Here is a 20,161-nt window from a genome sequence, read left to right on the forward strand (position 1 = left end):
AATGTGGAAATGTAGGGCCCAGTTTGGACCTCTCAAAATTGGGGCAGTTACCAGTTTACCTTTCAAGGCATCCAGATCTTGTTGACAGTTGTCAATCCATATGAACTCGGCATCTTTTCCCAAAAGACCAAACAATGGAGAGGCTAGCTTACTAAAATCCTTGATGAATATTTTATAATACCCTGCTAAGCCTAGGAAACTCCAAATGTTCCTTATCTTTTGAGGAGGTGGGACCTTTGGATGATTGCAATTTTATTGGGATCCACCTGTAATCCTTGCTGAGAAATTGTATGACCTTGCACGGTCCCTTCAGTCATCAGGAATTCGCATTTTTCAGGACTAAGGGACAGTTTCATTTCAATACACTTGGCTAAAACTTTCCCCAGGTTAGTCAAAGAATCCTAGAAGTTAGAACCGTAAGGGGTAAAGTCATCCATATAGATTTCCACTGAGTCATGAACCAGTTCAGAAAATATGCTCAGTAGTGTTTTCTGGAAAGTGGCAGGAGCATTGAACAAGCCAAAAGGAAAGACCCGATATGCAAAAGTACCCCAAGGACAAGTGAAAGTGGTCTTATCTTGGTCTTCCGAGTTGATTTGGATTTGGTTGTACCCGATAAACCAATCTAGGAAGGAGAAGAACTTCTTCCCTACCATGCCATCTAACACTTGATCTATGAAAGGAAAATGGAAATGATCCTTCTTGGTGGCCTTGTTTAGTTCCCGATAATCTACACAGATTCTCCACTTCTCGTTTTTCTTTAGCACTAGCACAAAAGGAGAAACCCATTCACTGTCAGAAATAGGGTAGATGAATCCTGCATCCAGCAACTTTTGTAGTTATTCTTTGACAATGACTTTAAGTGTTGGATTCATCCTCCTTTGAGGCTACCTAACTGATTTACAATCTTCTTTAATGTAAATTTGATGAGTATAGACTAAAGGGTGGACTCCCTTCATCTCCTTATAGCTCCAAGCAAAAGCATCCAAGTGATTTTTCAATAAGCTACACAGTTCTTTCTCTTGAGAGGTGGATAGGGATGAGTTGATATTCAAGGTTCTTTCTAGGCCGAATTCCACATTCTTAAATCAGAGAGAGGTTGGATCAACCACATAAAGATCAACTAAAGGATTGGCTTGGGTTTCTTCCACCAGCTCTTCTAATGGCAACACATTGGGGTTGGATTCTAAATCAAGTTCTCAATAAGATCATCCTCGGTTTGTGGACCCCCCATGGTAGCTTCCATTGTGCACAATGGTGCAGAATGGACTTCATCCTCATCTTCCTCCTCCAACCAAAGAGGTAAATCATGTTCTAACAGAGGTTGGGTAGGAGGATATAGGACTAGCTATTTCGACATATGCCCGTTCTTGATTGTCATGTTCCCAGCTCGACAACTGATGTAGGCATCTACAGTAGCCAACCAAGGTCTTCCTAGGATGAGAGGATACCCAGTGAGTTTTGCCTTTGGTTGAAGAACTAGGAAATCAGCAGGGTACTTCTAGGAATCAATAGAGACCATTACATCTTCCATAATCCCCTCAGGGGTCACAATGGAGTGGTCTGCTAGCTACAATACTATTGTGGTCTTTCTCAGGGAACCCTGAAGGTTGAGCTTGAGCATAGTGTCCTTGGTCATCACATTAATGGCAGCCCCTAGATCAATTAGGGTATGGGGGATCACACTGCCATTGATGTAGACATCGACTACAGGACTCCCAGGGTCTAGATACTTCGGACAGATTACCTACCCCAACATCAGGCTGGATAGTTATCCTATGACATTGATAGTTGGAGCATCTCTCCTGCACCTGCCTGGGTGCCTGAAGGAGTTCTCCTTGATCATCTTGTTGTATATGGGCACATTTTTATGGCTTGTAGAAGTGGTATCTTTACACATAACTGCTTCAATTCTCCCAAAAGTTCTGTTTCTTCTGGGGTCGGTTGTGTGGTTCTAGTTAGTCTCTCAGAAAAGGGTGGAATGGCATTTGGTTCACTTTCCTGTTTCTATTCGTCATCCTCCTTAGGAGGAGGTTGGCTATTTGGGAGAACCTTCCCAGATCGTAGGTTAATCTCCTGAATCTCCACAGCATAGGTCGAGCATGATGTTTCTCCGGTATATACCTGCTGGGCCTGTTTGTTATTGGGGTTCAAGTTTGATTGAGTAGGTATTTTGGGTTGTCTTGGTGGAGCAGGAGGTAATGGCTGTGGTTGAGCAGGTGGTGGAGGCAAAAGAGCGAGAGGAGAGTTGTACTGAGGCCTCCACCACTGATGAGGTGCATTCCACTAAGGTTATGGCTGAACATAAGAGTAAAACGAATGAGCAACTAGCGGAGCCTGGTACTGAGGAGGATGTGACCAAGGAGGGGGTGTGGACCGGGATGGATGAGCAGGGGTACCCCAAGAGGGCATGGAAGTGGCTGGATTGGGGTTGTAATAAGTCTGGGATGTCCCTTGCATCCCCTGCTGGTAAGGTCTGGGTCCATGTGAACTCCTTTGGTTCATGAAATAGAGTGGTTCAGTGCAAGGAAGGGCATTGATTCGTAGGATGGTCTTCTTCACAAACTAAACAGACTTCTATAGAGTGCAATGGACATTCATTCCTAGGATGCTTTCTGGTGCAGCTAGGACAAAAGATGGCCAAAGCCCTCTCGGATTCCTCTTATTTCCTTTTGATATGCAAGGTATCCATTTACATGGCAAGAGTCTGCCTCACCTCGCTCTTGAAATCTTCTAGTCGATTCTCAAGTTCATTTCTAAGGGATGAACTGGATGAGGATGTACTAGCTAAAGGTTGACCTCCCCTACCTCTCTTTCTAGCTGACCTAGAATATTTCCTAAACACAGTCTTTATGTCATCATAAGGCAATTGGTAGATGTCTCCCCTAGCCAGTAAATGGAGGGTATCTAGAAGGTCTTTAGGGACTCCTCTGAGCAAAACCAACTTCAAAGATTCAAGGTCAAGGGTGCACCTGGCACTTTTATAACTGATTTGAAACCTCTCTTCATAGTCTTCTAAATATTCATCACTTCCCATGGTCATTCAGAAGATGTCTTCCTTGGTATCCTTTGACCTACAGTAGTCCCGGTATTTGTTGTTAAAGGCTTGCTGCATCTGGGCCCAAGTTGTGATACTGTTTGAAGGTAACCCCATGAACCAGCACAATGTTGCATCCTTGAGAGTAGAGGGAAACAGTTTCAACTTCTACTCGTCTTCTACATAGTCATAGGTTCAATAGAGAACAAAAAACTCAAACATGAAAGTATCAGGGTCTTCGGTAGTCAATCCATGGAAGTGAGGTAAGGTTGAAGGACTTATTTTTTTCATTTTTGTGTCCCCATTGGTCTCTCGAATAGGAAAGGCACCTTCTATTCTTTCCCCATTTCCTCTAACATTTCTGTTTTCAGCCATGGTCTTAGGAGGAAGGGTTTCTTGCTCTTCCTCTGTTATGGGACCTTTGTATATCTCTGAAGGTTTACCTATATGTTCTTCTAGATCACTGCCACCAAAGAAGAGAGAAGGGTGACTTAGTGATGTGGTGGGGCTGTTGGGTAGGAATTTTCCTGAATTGTCTCTGTTCCTATGAGGCATGAAATGAAATTATCTCTTTTTGGGTGATTTTTTTTTTGTTTTGTTTTTTTTTCTTTTCTTCTTGTACCTGCAAAACTGAAATGAATTGAAAAACAAATTGCAACTAACTGAAATTAATCTTGCTGAAATGGAAATTGCAGAATTGAAATGAAAGCAGGAAATGACTATTCTACTTTGCTAAAATGAAATTGCAGAATGGAAATGAAATTAGGAAATGCCTAATCTACACTTGTTGAAATTAAATTATAGAATGGAAATGAAAGCAGGAAATGCCTAATCTACTTTCGCAGAATTGAAATAAAACAACTACTCTACTTTTGCTGAAATAAACTACTTAGTAGAATGTTGTAGTAGAAAATAGAAGAAAAGCAGTAATCACAAAATACTCTGACGCTTCCCTAGCAATGGTGCCAAAAAGAGTGGTGAGATCCAGCATTGCAGCAATAATGTTGCAACTCCTATAGCTTCCTTCCTTACTTTTATCAACCCAGTAGTTCGTAACAAACTTGGAAGCGACGGTGTTGTATGCACAAGTACTAGCTCTTACTGCAGGCTGTCACTTGATCAGCTGGCGCAAGTTCGCTAGGAGCTCAAGCCAGATTCTATGAGTTCTTAGAAGAATATTTTACTGTGATGGAAGAAAGCTAACTCTATAGGAGCTATTCTACTTGCAGAAAGAAAAGGAAAATTGAAATGAAACACAAATCCTAGCAAACCCTTTTTTACCCACTAACCATAATTTTGCAATAAAAGAGATGGAAACTATTGAAATGGGTGCCATTGAATAATGCAAAGGTAAATTTCATTTATTCAAGCTACTTCTAAAGATAAATGAGAAGAAATCATCTTTTTGTACTTTTGAGAATTTTTATGTGGAATTATTATGTTTGCGTTTTGACTGGTTGTGGCTGTGCAGAGGTTTGGAGGAAAAGAAAGATGGAATTGGCTTTTGCAGAAGGTGAGGAAGGTGTGGAGGGGTCCTAAGAAGCCCCTAGTACCCTTCTAGAGACTTCTATTGCAATCAGACTTCGAAAAATCACTCACGGGAAATTCTACAGGAGGTTGCAGGGGATCTACAAGAGGTTCTACAGGAGGAGGCCGAAAGTGGTTTTTGGAGGTTTCAAGGTGGAAAAATGATGGGAAAGGGGAAATGAAGGCTAGATGAAGGTGTTGGGGGGTCTATAACTTGTCAAGGAAGATCAGGGACGAAGGAGATGGTTGGATTTGTTCAAGGGGCAAGAAAACAACTTTATGGAAAAATGCAGAAATTAGGGCAGATTGGCGAAATGTTGCCAATGAGATGGGAAATCTATGAGGAGTGAGATGGCACTAGCTTTTTCATGGAGCGATGATGAGTTGGGATGTCTTGTAGGAGATCTGCACATTTACTTCTCAAAACTGACCAAAGCAAGAGCTAAAAACATAGCTTTGTCTATCTTAACCTACTTTCTAACCTAAAACCAGAAAATGTTAAATAGTACCTTATGAGCAGAAACGTATGCAAGATAACCATGGTAAAAGGACATGGAATGATATAAACAATTAAATCTGGACCAATATCAACTTTTCCAAATCAAAGGATCACACTAGTAGTTGCATGAGAGAGCAAAAATTGTGTTTTTGGTGGCAGCAGTAGTGCCTTGACCTCAAATCATAGTCCCAAGAAGGGAGAAAGGAGATCAAAGCCTGTTGTGGCCTTTTTGAATCTTATTTTGTCACTATAGCAACCTACTTGCACAACTGTTACAAAAACAACTATGCTAATCATCAAAATCAACCTAATTTAACAAGCAAGATGAACCTAAACAACAGAAATTATCTCATGAATGAAAGCAAGAAAACATATAAATACACAAAGGAGGTGCTGGGAAACTTGGGTTGGGCCCTAACCCAAGAGCTTTAGCCCTCTGGAAAAGATTAGTGCTGGCTCAAAAAATGTTTCATCTTCATTTATAAAAAAATAGCAGTTACATCACATAAACTGTCTTCAAAAAGACCTCGAAAATGAGCTAAGTACAAGGCTACACAAAAGTGCGAAAATATACTGATAATTGGCTAACCTACTGAAGCTCTAAGCCTTCTTATTTATACAAATGGGGACTCCCAAGAGTCCTCCTAAAATTAAGGAACTCGACTTCCTAGAACTGAAGATAACAACAGTCCTACTTGGCTTGCTTGGCTGCCCTTTGGAATCATCAATGTGGGCCTTTGTACTCCGAGCTTCTGATGGAGGATTCGAGGAAAGGGGCCATTAATGAAGGAGACACCCCTCCTACAAGTATTTTTCCATATTTCCTCGAGTTTGGCTGCCATTTTTCTCATAAATTCCTGGTCCTTGTCCAAAATTGTCCAAAAAATCTGCAATAAACACTTATTAGATTACATGGCAAAGTGACTAACCCAATTCACTCTATTGACATAAATATATTCAAAAACATGCACAAAACTACTCATAAAGGTGGATTAAATCGAAATAAGAGGCGGAATGAGCCCATATAGTTACCCATTTCTGGGGTTCATCACCTTGTCTGATGTGTCTTCTGTACCCTGTTTTTCCTGCTTCCTAGCAGTCTGTGCACTTGAAGAAGAAAGTATTTGTTCCTCGGCTTCTTGTAGTGTGTTAGCCATCCACTCAATCTGGTTCATACATTTCTCTATCTCAGGCCTTTGAGTGTGAATGTAGGGTGTTAACTTATTCTCTACCCTTTTCTTGGAGATGATGCCCCATGGTTCATAGGACCATGTAAAACTATGAGAGAACTTCATTTGCTTCAATTTCTTGTCTGCCTCCTCACCTGCTGCCCTATTGTTGCAAATGAAAGGACCACTCTGGGATTTTATCCTAAATTGTGACTTCTGCTTTGCTGCTACAAAAATGTATTTCATCTGCATTGATCATCTGCTTGATATATTCAAGTGCAAAGATCCTCATGGGGAGGAACTTTGGCAGCTTGTAAGGGTCCAACTCACATCCATGCACTCTTAATTCTGTATAATTTTGGTGCAAGTACCAATATCTTATTCTTGCTTGGTCTGTGAACTACATGATCCTTTTACTTTCTTCACTGATTCTAGGTTTTGCAGTCCCACTGAGGAGGCTCATAGCTGGGTGAACAAACAGTTCTACAAATGTCTTGTAAGTGAAGTGCTTTTGATCCTTCATCACTAAGGTGGTCCAGAAAATAACAAATTGGGCTTCACCTTCTTCATTTAACTTGGTCATTGTAAATTGAAATCTGTCTACCTGAAAATAAACAAACATATATACCAACAATGAATAGTACTGAAGCACTTCCTCTGTGATAAAATTTACAAATTACTCATGGATGGAATCTGCTAGGAATTGACTGAAATTGAATAGGAGAGAGGGCTTTGATTCTGCTAATAAGATGGACAGGAAACCTATAATAGCCTCATCAAGCCACTGATCTGAATAATAGCCTAGCAAATACGGAAGTAAAGTGACTATATGCCTGGTTCTATAAGGGAAAAAAAGGAGGAATAAGGAGGCTTCTTGCTAGGTAGTGGGGTCTATTCAGTCATGAAGAGTTATAAGGTTTTAGCTCTTTTAGTGAAGTATAGCCTTTGATACATTTCAATGAGAATCTCATGGGAAAAGGGAGTGGTTCCTTCAATGAAAGGAGCCTATGTTACGGGAATAAGTACCCTAGGGATTTGGGTTGAAACCCCAACAGAGCAAGAGAAAACTACAGTAAGAAACACTCATACAACTCAGACAACATGCTTATATAAACAAACTATGTGATAGTGACCATACCCGGATGTCCTTCATTTGGGTAGTTCCAGCAGGGTTCAGACCCTCTGCAACTCTTGATGATCTTCGAATCTGCAAATCAACCAATCCGAACATACATAGCAACATATAGATAAAGCATTTTAATGAAACTAACCTTATACCATATAAGCAAGATGATTAGTTATACATCAAAATAACATTCATACATGAATTTCAACAGTATCTAATGCATAAAAAAAGTTAATCTCAGGAACAAGACAACGTTTCTTTTTATTGTAGAAAGCTATAACCAACACAGAGAGAATTCACCTGGGTCTTCTTCTTCCGGCTCCAAGCAGAACCGTCCTCTAGATCCGTCTAGTCCAGTATTCAACAACCTCCTTCCATAACCAATACCATGATATCTCAAGCAAGTGGGAGAATATCAACAATCAAAGAAACAAGGGTTTCCTGAAACTTAGGGAAGTTCTTGAAGCACAGGGATACTTCAGACCCAGTCAAGGATAATCTCAGTATAGTAGTTTTATCTCTTCTCCTCCTTAAGGCCTTCCCATAGAAGTCTATTTATACTTCTCCCAATTATTTTTTTAGTTGGGAAATAGTTGGGCCACAGGAACTAGGAGGTAATCAGCAGGTAAACCCGTGAACTCTGCGCATAGTTAAGGAAATTTAATTTTTTTAAGTGTTTTAACAAATATAAGTGGGTTGGGTATTGACTAACCCGCATGTACATGCTTTTATCTCAGGGAAAAGTAGCGTACATGGAATAAAACATTGTTTTTAAAATATTTGGACCAAATCTGGAAGGAGGGGTTGCACTAGGCCATAAACCAAGCATCACAAGTACCAAGGGTGGTAATTGGAGCTATAACAACCTACATCATCTACATTATATATTTGGCATCAATGGTAAACAATATGTCTCCTACTGTGGATATCATTTCCCTTTGCTATGGACTATAACATGAGTGTAATTTTCTAATTAGTTTTGGGAAGCTATGGGTTTTTGGAAAGATATAGAAAGTCAAATTGGTGTCCCATAGCCCTACATCATCTGCTTCATCAACAAGTTTTTCCTCCCACCCGCACTAGATGTCAAACAGATCAAATTCTGAGAGTGTCTCATGTATTTTGAAGTCTCTGTCTGCCAGTGGAATGTGGTCCAAGTCCACTAGTGGGTGCACCATTGGATTGAACACCTCCTCTTCATTCTTCTTTGGTGGCATGGCTATCTTCTGTAGGTTTTTTAAACGTAAAATTTGTTGAATTTGTAATTAAATTGCAATAGAAAGGGATGAGAAGAAACGAGAATTCAGAGTGGGAAAAAGAAAAGGGAATGAACAAGAAGCGAGATTCAAGAAGGGGAAATCTTGACAATACAGAAAATTAGAGCCTTTTGCTACTATATTGCTATATGAGTTTGCTCATTGCTTTCTCTGTGTGTGCCTGGGTGAATATTGAATTGCACCTGCAAGTATAGAAAGCACATTAAAATTTCTAAATCGGTGGGAAATGGTGCATTTGTAATTCTTAGGATTGTACCCATTGGATTGGCCTGAAGTGGCACGGGTCCATTAGCTAACGGTCCAACCAATTGAATGCGCAATGACATAGCACAAAAATGGAGGTGATAGGTGGATGGGATGGAGTGGCGTCATGAGGCAACAGACTTGGTGAACGGTCATAACGGGAATGGGGTAGGTGGTTTAGTGAAGGCAAAAACCACTTTTCGGGGGGGCCTTGGAGCGGTAACTATAATGAGCGGGGTGGGGGGTGCAAAATCTCAACTACGCAACATGTACGTGATTTGAAACCACCAATTTCGGACCCCCTCCCCCTTGGAATTAACATTCGAAGGGTGGGGGGGGAGGGAAGTTATATGGGTCGTCAAATCTTATGGTGGGTGTGGAGATTAGATGATAGGTGAGGGGTGGGTAATATCTGGTGTGATGGGCAAGTGAGTGGTGGGTTAGGAAAATTAATAAGGGGGCAAAGCATAGGAATGTGAAATAAAGTTATAAATAATGATATAAGGCCCCTTTACCTTATTAAATTATTTTTCCGACGTTAGGAAAGACATGGCTATGTCATAAAAAAGTTTAAAAAGAGTTTTTCATGTCTTTTTCCCTTTTTAATTTTTCTCAACCTAACTACCCTTTATCTTTCTAATCTAACATTTTTTCCTTTTTTTGCATTTGTAGGGTGCAGTTGGATTTGTAGACCCTTTCTTCACCCTTTTTTTTTATTTCTAACCTACTCTATCACTTATCTCTCCCATTGGTCTAGATTGAACAATTGAACCAATTTTATTTCTACCAAGCTACTGATTTTCCAAGCTTAAACTATTTGGTAGATCTTTGTTTTCTATCCTATCAATAGAAATTGAAATTTGTTCAATCATGCTTAGACTGTATGAATTGAACAATATTTGGGGTTTTTTTTCTTTTCTTTTGTTCTTTTTCTCTCTTTTTCTTATATACCCTCTTTTCATTTCTTTTCTTTTTTGTCTTTTGTGAAATCAATTGAATATTGATTTCTATGAACAATACGAAATCTACCAAATATGAGATACTCGATCACCTTGAGATCCTATATATTATATGACCCTAACATGATGGATGGTGGAGGATATCCATAGACTGCTATAAATGGGGTCATTTTTGTTGCAGTATGGAATGAAGTGTTATACCACCATCCAGCTAGAGGTGACCACTTGACCCATTGTGTTTGTTTATCAGATAAAAAGCAATGAATATATCCTTCCAAAAGATTTTTCATTATTTCAGTTTTCCAATTAGATTGATGATGATAAGATGAGCTATGAGCTAATTGAGAACCAAGACAAGAAAGACAATTCGTCCAAAAATTTCTCGTGAAAACAAGATCTTTTTCACTTACAATAATATTTGGGTTTCCATGTAGCTTTTGAATTGCTTTCATAAATCTAGTAGCAACTGTACTAGATATAAAAGGATGATATAATGCACAAAAGTGTGCATATTTGGTAACTATATCAACTACCACCATGATGACACTCTTTCCTTCAGAATTGGGTAAACTTGTGCTAAAATCCATTCAGACCTCCTCCCAACATTGACTTGGAATGGCTAAGTTTGTAATAGACCTGAGGTCTTTATTATCTCAACTTTATTTTTTGGCAAACCAACATTTTTCCACAAACTTTTCAATATTATATTTAAGGCCATCCTAAAAATATTCCTTGTTGACCCTGTGTCAATTTCTTAAAAATCTTGAGTTCCCTCTTAAGGGGAAGGTGCACAATTCCAAAAGAATGTTTTGCTTGAGTTGGAAATTATTATAAAGAAATAATTCCTATTTGTACCATAATGAATCAATTTTCCAACTAAATGTATCAGATGTACTGGAATCTTGTTGCAACTTTTGAATGAGTTTCCATGCCTCTTCTTCATTCTTCCGTCCATCCCTTGCTTCGATTATCCAGTTAGGTTGGATAATATAAATGGCACAAGACAATGCATCCACATCCTCATCCTTTCTTGATAGTGCATCTGCAAAAACATTTTTCTTCCCTTTTTTGTAGATTATTTCAAAGTCATAACTAAACATCTTTTTGAACCTTTTTTGCTACTCTTCTAAAGATAATCTTTTCTCAAAAAAGTATTTAAGACTATCATGATCTGTTTTTACCTTCAAGTGTCTTCCCAATAGGTAAGGTCGTAATTTCTTTAGTGTATGTAGTATTGCCAACATTTCCCTCTCATAAATAGGTTTGTGTAAATACTTTCCTTTGATTTGATGACTTTCAAAAGAAATGGGTCTTCGTTCTTACATTTAAACAATACCAATTCCATTTCCTGAGGCATCACATTCCACAATAAAGGTTTTTTTGAAGTGTGGCGTAGCTAAGATCAATACTTTGCACATTATCTCTTTAAGATGTTCAAATGCCTTAGTTGCCTCTAGAGTATAATAAAATTCATCTTTCTTTAGTAATGGTTTTAGAGGTGCAGTTATTTTCCATAATTCTTAACAAACTTATGTTAATACTTTGTCAACCTGAGAAAGCCTCACAAATGCTTTATGGTTTTTGGGATTTTCCATTCCTTAATGGATTTAATTTTGTTAGGGTCTACCTTAACACCCTCATGAGATACAATATGACCCAAATATTCCACCTCTTGTAATCTAAAGAAACATTCGGAGGTTTTTGCATATAATTGTTTCTCCTCCAATAGTTTGATCACCCTGTCAACATGTTGAACATGATCCTTCCAAGACTTATTATAGATTAGTATATCATCAAAAAATACTAACACAAATTTTCTAAGGGTTTCAAAATGGAATTCATTAAACCTTGAAATGTGGAAGGTGCATTAGTAAGGCCAAAAGGCATGAACAAAATTCATAATGTCACTCATGAGTTTTGAATGTTTATTTCAAAATGTCTTTAGTATTCATTCTAATTTGATGATATCCTAAACAAACATCCAACATGGTGAAGTAAATTGCTCCATGGAATCCATCCAACAATTCATCAATGACAGGAATAGGTGTTATAAAACCAGCTCACAAAAAGCTAGAAAAGAAATATAAATGCCTTAGAATTCGACCTCTTCAAGGGGGAAACCTCCTTTACATTACAAAAATGAACAATTCTTGGATGATACAAATGACAAGACCTCCTTTCTATATATAGGAGTCTAAGGGGTCATAATACAATCAGAGCCGACATAACAATAAGAATGTAAGGGCACAATAATAACAATAGAGGGCTTCTATGGGGCACAATAATAACAATATGGGGAATATATGGGCACACCAATATAATAAGGGGGTTGTACTAATAACAATAAGGGGTTACACTAGTAGTATAGGGACCTAACATGCCCCTCTCCTTCAAAAAGTGTTGTCCTCAACGCTTGAGTAGTTTTTGATGTTTCTGTATAAAATTCTTGTCCTCCCATGTGGAATCTTCAATAGGTAAGTTCTTCCATTTGATGAGATACTCTGAAATTGATTGATTTCATAGCTATCAGGTTCTTGTTTCTATGACTGCTCCATGTTCCAATATGACTTTTCCTTCCTCGTCAATTTTTGGAAATATTGCTTGAATTGGGATCTTTTGCAACTTTTGAATGAGTGGCCACACTTCTTCATCCTTCTTCCATTGATCCCTTGCTTCATTTATCCAATCTAGTTGGATAATAGAAATAGCACAAAACAATGCTTCGACATCATCATCCTTTCTTGAGAGTGCATATGCGACAACATTTTTCTTCCCTTTTTTGTAGATGATTTCAAAGTCATAACCCAACATATTTGTGACCCATTTTTTCTCTTCTTCTAAAGATAATCTTTGTTCTAAAAGGTATTTAAGACTATCATTATCCATTTTTACCTTGAAGTGTCTTCCCATTAGGTAAGGTCGCCATTTCTTAAGTGCATGTAGTATTGCCAACATTTCCTTCTCATCAATAGCTTGCTTGAGATGTAGCCGTAAAAATACCCAATCGCCTACATCAAAACTTCTTTCACTATGATGTTGATTTTCTTGTTGTTTCATTCGATTTTGCACCAAAGTGGTGTTATCCTTTAAAAGTTGGAGAACTTTTTGTTGATGCTCGATGTGATCTTTCACTTCTTGAATCTTTTTCTTCTTCATATGTCCTTCTATCTTGAGAGTTTGAGGAGTGGTAATTTCTTCCAATGCATTACAAGATATGGTTGGATTCATTTCTTGATGCTCGATGTGATCTTTCACTTCTTCAACATTTTTCCTCTTGATATGTCCTTCTGTCTTGATAATTTGAGGAGTGGTAATTCTGGCCAATGCATTACAAGATATGGTTGGATTCATTTCTTATTTCTCGATGTGATCTTTCACTTCTTGAACCTTTTTCTTCTCGAGATGTCCTTCTATCTTGAGAGTTTGAGGAGTGGTAATTCTTGCCAATGCTTTACAAGATATGGTTGGATTCATTTCTTTTTTCTCTGGGGTTGGTTCCCGGTGTATATCCTCTTCTTTTGATGTTTCTTGATCCTTTTCTTCCTCCTCTTTATAATCAATGTAAAATAATTTCTTCTCAGCACACTTATGACCTTTAATGTATTTGTTATCACAATTGTAACAAAGTCCTTTTGCTCTTTTCTCTCCCAATTGTTGTGGTGTCACCCTTGTAGGTTGTGGAAGGCTAGGAGAAACAACACTTCCATGTTTATAGTTGTGAGGGATAGAATTCCTTGTTGCCAGAATTTTTCTTTCCACTTTTCTTGCCAACCTAAATACCTTCTCCAATGAATCAGGTTCCCAAAGACGAACGTCATGTTGAATGTTATCCATTAAAGTCCCTATGGAGACATCAATCCTCTGCTTCTCTGGAATATCATTTTACCTTATATTAAATTTTTGAAAGTCTTCAATGTGCTCTGCCATTGAACACTTTTGTTTGAGATTTATCAATTGGCTAAAGAAGGTGTTTCTCTTTGTATCCTCATAATGTGATATCATTTCCTCCATGAAAATTGACCATGTGACAAGTGGTTTACGAGAACAAAGCCCTTTATACCATAAAAACTGATTCGGTTCTAACTAATTAGATGCAATACATACCTTTTGTAACATTGGTACACCATGTAGATCAAAATATTTCTCCATCTATAGTATCCAATTTACCAGATCCTTGCCATCAAACTTCCTCATCTTGCTTTTTCTTGATTTTAGGAGATTGATCTTGAAACGACTGTAACTCCGTAATTTCGGATTTTCCAATTCTGAAATCACGATCTGTAGTAGACCTCTGTGTCCTCTTTCCAATGCCACCAGTCTGATCAAAATTGGATTCTCCAAGAAAGAGTTATGCACAATCTCCCAAGATGACCTGATTATATACATTTTCAGAATAGTGAACTTGTATGAAGTGCCATGTGTCTCTGTTTTGACCTTCAGATCTGAAAAATACACACAAGCAACTACAGTCTGTTTGATTTCTGTAACTTCTGACGAAATTTCAATTTGATGCTCAGCGAGAGAGTTATGGCGACTTTCCCAAGGTCATCTGTTTAAGATGTAATTCGGGAGTCTACAAAAATCCTGACTTCATCAAATCATATATACGAAAATATAGCAAGCCAAGATCTGAAATTTGGACCCAAGGTTTAGATCAATTTCTTCTCCAATGTATTTTGTTTTTAGCTTCTGCAACTTCGTAGCGAAAACGTTGTAGCAAAAATTCCACGATGACCTATTTTAGATGAAATTTTGGAGCTTACAAAAACTATAACTTCCTCATATCATATATATGAAAATATAGCGAGGCAAGCTCTGAAAATCAGATCCGAGGTTTAGAGAGCTTTCGCCTCAAATGGGTTTTCTTTTTAGCTTTTGAAACGTCGCAAAAAAAGTTATAGCGAAAATTCCATGATGTCTTGTTTGGAGCAGCGAAAACCCTAGAATACAAAACTCTGATACCAAATGTTATGAAACCAGCTCACAAAATTCTAGAAAAGAAAGATAAACAACTTAGACTTCAGCCTCTTCGAGGGGGCAACCTCCTTTACATTACACAAATGAACAATTCTTGGATGATAGAAATGACAGGACCTCCTTTCTATATATAGGAGTCTAAGGGGTCATAATATAATTAGAGCCGACATAACAATAATAATGTAAGGGCACAATAATAACAATATGGGGACTACATGGGCACACAAATATAATAAGGGGGTTGTACTAATAACAATAACGGGTTACACTAATAGTATAGGGACCTAACAATAGGAAATGTAACTTTAATAGTAAGATTGTTGAGATCCATATAATCTAGATACATACACCATGATCCATCCTTCTTGCGCACCAATACTATTAGAGCGGAGAAATAACTTTGACTAGGTTGAATTATACTAGCCTCTAGCATTTATGCAACAATACATTCAATTTCACTCTTTTGGGCATAATGATATCTATAAGGTCTGATGTTTGGAATAACACTTCTTGGAATCAAATGAATAGCATGATCGTGATCATGAATAGGAGGGATTCATTTGAGAGTCTCAGATACATTAGAATGATTGTCCAAGACTTTATGGAGATTTGGAGAAATAAATGATTTCGATGTTTGAACCTCTAGTGAGAGTAACTGTGGAATTACACCTCGTTTTTCTTTCTTCATAAGCTTTCCCATGTCATTAGAAATGATTATCTTTCCTGTTTTCCCTACGATACCCATTAATTCAACTTCGTTTCCTTCAAAAAAAAAACAAGAACAATTCTTGAAAATTGAAAGTTATCATCCCTAAAGATTGTAACCATTGGACTCCTAGTACAACATCAACACCACTCATTGGAAAGGAAAGCATTGGACTATTCAATACATATTCCCCCATTGTTTCCTTGACATTATGGCACTTTCTAGACCAATTTATAGTTACTCCATTTGTAACCATCACTTGACACTCTCGTGTCGAATATAAGAGCTAATTCAATTCCTTGGCTATCTTAAAATGAATAAAATTATGGGTACTACCCAAATCAATCAGTGTTGGGACAGGGTTCCCTAGGGTCAATTTTGGGGCAAAAGCCAAGTTTTCGGGCAAGAAGCCCATGTTTTGTTGTAAAGAAGACGGTCAGGAGGAGTGGGCGACCAACATTTAAGGCATCTAAAGCTGAAATCAAGAGTGAAATCTTTGGGAATTTGCTGTCAATCTCCCATTTATGGACGAATTTTTGGGGGAATGGTTGAATTTGAATAAGAATTCACCTATAAATTACAGGTGGTCGTCTAGTGAGAAACACTTTGCATATTGAGAATTTCTAAGTTGTGTTGTCTGTTGCACATGAACTGTGAGTTCTTAAAGGATTTGCTCGCAAGCCCCGTGTTCGATCAGTATTCTGAGTTGGACAGAAAGCTTATCCATGACATCGTGTTAGGACCAGGTCCCACAGAAACTGCAAGCACTAGAGAAACTATTTCCTCTGAGGGAGATTCCCCTGAGGTTTTGACTATGGAGGTTTGAGTGACATTACCTACGGTGTCGAGGTCGCCTAGGCTAAAGCTTGTGCCGATGAGAGAGGTCACCAAGCCAAAAAATGATAAGCAAAAGAAGTCAATACCAGTGTGCAAGTCACTTAGGAAACATGTAGCTACACAGGCTCAACGAAAAGAGAAGTTGAGTACAAAAGAGAAAGGGAAGGTGGTTGATCTAGAGGCTAAAGAGGGTGTGGAAGACATAGATATTGAGGGGGTAGACCCTATTTCAAAGCTTCCAGAGTATATCCCTCCACGCCAGGGAAACATAAAAGTACCGAAGAACTTAGATGAGGGACATTTATGGCTTAACACACCCCTGTTACCGAAGAACCTACCATTTGAAGGTCTATTCTTGGCACGGATCCCACATCTGTAGCTTGAATATTGGGATTTGGCAGACCTCGAGAGGTTTCCCCACCTGAAAGAAAACACCTTCATGAGGAGGGTTTTCTACAAGGAGTTTGGTGTCACCGCGCTGGAGCCAGTGGGATAGATTCGTGGAGTTAACAAATTGGGATTATTGAACCTGCTATGGGTGCCTCACTACCACCGCACTCCGTTAAACATAACTATCATCAAACAATTGTTGTTCCTGGTGCACGACGAGTGCCTGTGGTTGAGTGAGCTGATCCCCATAATCGATATGTTGATCCATCGGATCACATTATTACTTCATTTAGGATTGAATCCAGCCAAGGCATTTGGTGGAAAGAGGAGCGAGCATGACCTCGTTGAGAAGATGAAGGACAAGTTCAAACTTATTAAGAAGCTGCCAGGGTATTCAATTACCAGCATTATTGACCCTGTAGTGATGGTTGCCACACAAATTTTGGCTAGAAAATTTATGAGGAAGTGTTGCGTGGATGAGGTGTCAGCACCAGTGGTCTCTTTGGTAACTCAGTGCATGGAGGGTGTACAATTCAACTAGGCGCGCTACCCATGCAACGAGTTCCTCGCAAACTGCATAGAGGCACAAGACCAAAGTAAGACCTTTCATTATTCATAGCTATTACTCTCGATTGTGCTGGTCATGTGGGAGTTGCTAGAGGACAACCAATTTCCTCCAATCGAGACATAGTTACCAGAAGTAGCAAAATTTTCATTTTATGGGCCACAAAGGACGTTGTATGGGTTAGAGAAAGTAAAATATTTTAGGTACTAATGGAGAGGAGCATCCACAAAGCCATCAACCGAAAGCATGGTTGTGACCAACCGTGTTCGAGCAATTGTCAGGGTACACGAAGTTCAAAGTGGACTTCCACCATATTTACATCTGGGCATGCAAGGACCCTGACCAAAAATGGTTTGACTTACCCTACCTGGCCATGGATGATACGATTACAGAAGTCATCAAGTGTTGGCCAGCTGACTGACAAGTTGCATCCTATGAAGCTGTCAGGACTAGCAAGACCGCGGAGAAGCAAAAAGAGGAAGCAGCCAGACTGAAGGTTTAGAAGTTTGCTAAAAAGAGGAATAAGGAGACCAAGGAGAAGGCTCGAATAGAAGTGGAGCGTGCTGCGAAGGAATAAGCAGAGTAGGAGGAGCGTAGCTCCGATCAAAGTCAGAAATCTCCTTCACCCCAAACGGAGGAAGAAGAGTGGTCAAACCAGGGCAGTGAAGATCAATAGGAAAGGACTCCCTTCCAAGTAAAGTGGTATAGGAAGAAGGAGAAGGAAGGCCCACGCAAAAAGATGAAATCCGCCAAGTTGTCACTAGATCCAATTACCCTAATAGAGGGAGACTTGGATGATATTGGCAATAAGGTATGGGATACAACATCATAATTGTTGTAGTAGTTTGAGAAGTAATAGAAGCAGGCACTAGGTGCCATACAAATGGGTCTGCACGATCTGCAGATCCAAATGACTAGACCCCAGGCGATTGCAAGATAGAGCAGTGTTGCCTCAACTAGTTTGGCACCAGGGACCACTCAAGCAAGAGAGTTGGTTCGGTCGATGGATCTCTAGGAAGTTGCATTGCCTGATGGAGCTCTGAACATGGAGGTGGCCACTAACAAGGCTATTTTCATCACTTTGAAGAATGTGGTCCTCAACTTGGCCGCACTCCCCAATGAGTTCCTTCACACACTGCAAGCAGGTGTGATCGTGGAGATTAAGGCCTGGGAATAGCGTGTGTTGAGCATGATCTACAAGTACAAGGTCAACAATGAACATATGTTTATTGAGAAGACAACAACGCTGGAAGAATGCAAGAAAGTGCAGGCGCATAATGAGTAGACTACAGTTGTGGTGGTCAAGGCATGCAGGGCAATCCCTAAACTGCATGTCCTAGAGGAAGCACCGAAGGACGCCAAGATCAGGAAGTTGTCTGCAGGTGTGCGCAAAGCAAAAATAGAAGTGGCGAAGGTTCAGTTTGAATTGAACCTGAAGATAACAGAGCTCGAGTTGAATTTGTAGCCTTCAACTCCAGCAGAGGTTAGAGAACAACAAGAGGCAACTGTAAAGGATGGAGTTGCAATGATAGATGTCATGGTGGTGGATTGCACCATGCTCTTTGAGCAGTCCATGAAGGTCGTCAAGATGCTCTAGGAAGATCCTAACCTATAGAGGTTGAAAATGGAAGTGCGTGAATTGCAGCAATAGTATGCTGAAGTAAGAGTGATGGCACGCACTATTGCTATATCATAGTGACTAATTAATATGCATGAGGAAAATTAGTTACTCGAAGAGGTGGAGGAAGAGTAAAGGAAAGACAGAGTCCTCAAGGCCAAATTGGGGCCTTGGTTGAACAAGCCCTATATTATCTCTGCCACCATTGAGGAGAAGGTGGAAATCCTATAGAGAACACAACAAAAGATAAAGGAAGATAGTGCGGGACCAAAAACAAAGCAATTGGTGGAGCAGATGAAACAAGCATGACACAAGTATAGCTGGGAGGTCTCCGTAGTAAGATCTCCATGCCAGTAGAGTGACTCAGGGGTGAGTCACAATATTTATGTTGGGGGCATGTTGGGAAAGGGTCCCCTAGGGTCAATTTTGCGGCAAAAGCCTAAGTTTTGGGGTAAGAAACCCAAGTTTTGTTGTAAAGAATGTAAATTCTCCGCAAGGTGTGGTCATTGAGCATGTAGATAGTAAAGTGTCATAAAGGGTTTTACACTTCTTTTATGTAAGTTGTGTCGGCTTTGGTAGATCTACCCATGGTCCACGAACCATGGGATTGTGTAAAAAGGATAGTCTTAGAGAGTCTAAGGCAGGATAACTAATGAAGAGAAAATATGTAATGGGTTAATAGAAGGAAGAGTGAAGAAGTCTTAGAGTAGAAGAGAGGCTCTGCAGCTGTGTGTGTAGAGGCCTAGAGTAGATTCTGTAGCTGAGTGCGTGGACCCTTGTAGCTGAGTGCGCAGGGAAGTCTTGAGTCTGTAAGGAGAACATAAGCATTAATAAAGATATTTTCCAGCAATTCTTGTGTTTTGTCTATTTATTTATGTTATGAATGAATGTGCTATTATGTTATGATGAATGACGAGTTTATGAATTAATACTATATTGATGCACGATTTTACATGATTTACATTGTCATATGAACACAAGAAATAAAAACTGTTTACGTGAAGAATATCTTGTTTCATGTTAATGTTATCAAACAATTAAGCTGATCTGGGTAAATACAGGGTTAGGAGTAATCATAGAGGTGCGTAAGTGGCTTATCCATGTTTTTATGGTCCGCAAAAGAGAGTCATAGACCTTCGTGGAGGCATAGAATATAATTAAGGGGACTTATATCATTAAGCCCTTGGGGCTTATTGATCTATGTGAAGGCAGGTTTAGGGCATAAAATGAC

This window comes from Pinus tabuliformis, chromosome X (genome assembly GCF_031772625.1).
Source record: "Pinus tabuliformis cultivar Carrire ecotype Pingquan chromosome X, CPIR1, whole genome shotgun sequence".
In the NCBI taxonomy this organism is placed as follows: Eukaryota; Viridiplantae; Streptophyta; class Pinopsida; order Pinales; family Pinaceae; genus Pinus; species Pinus tabuliformis.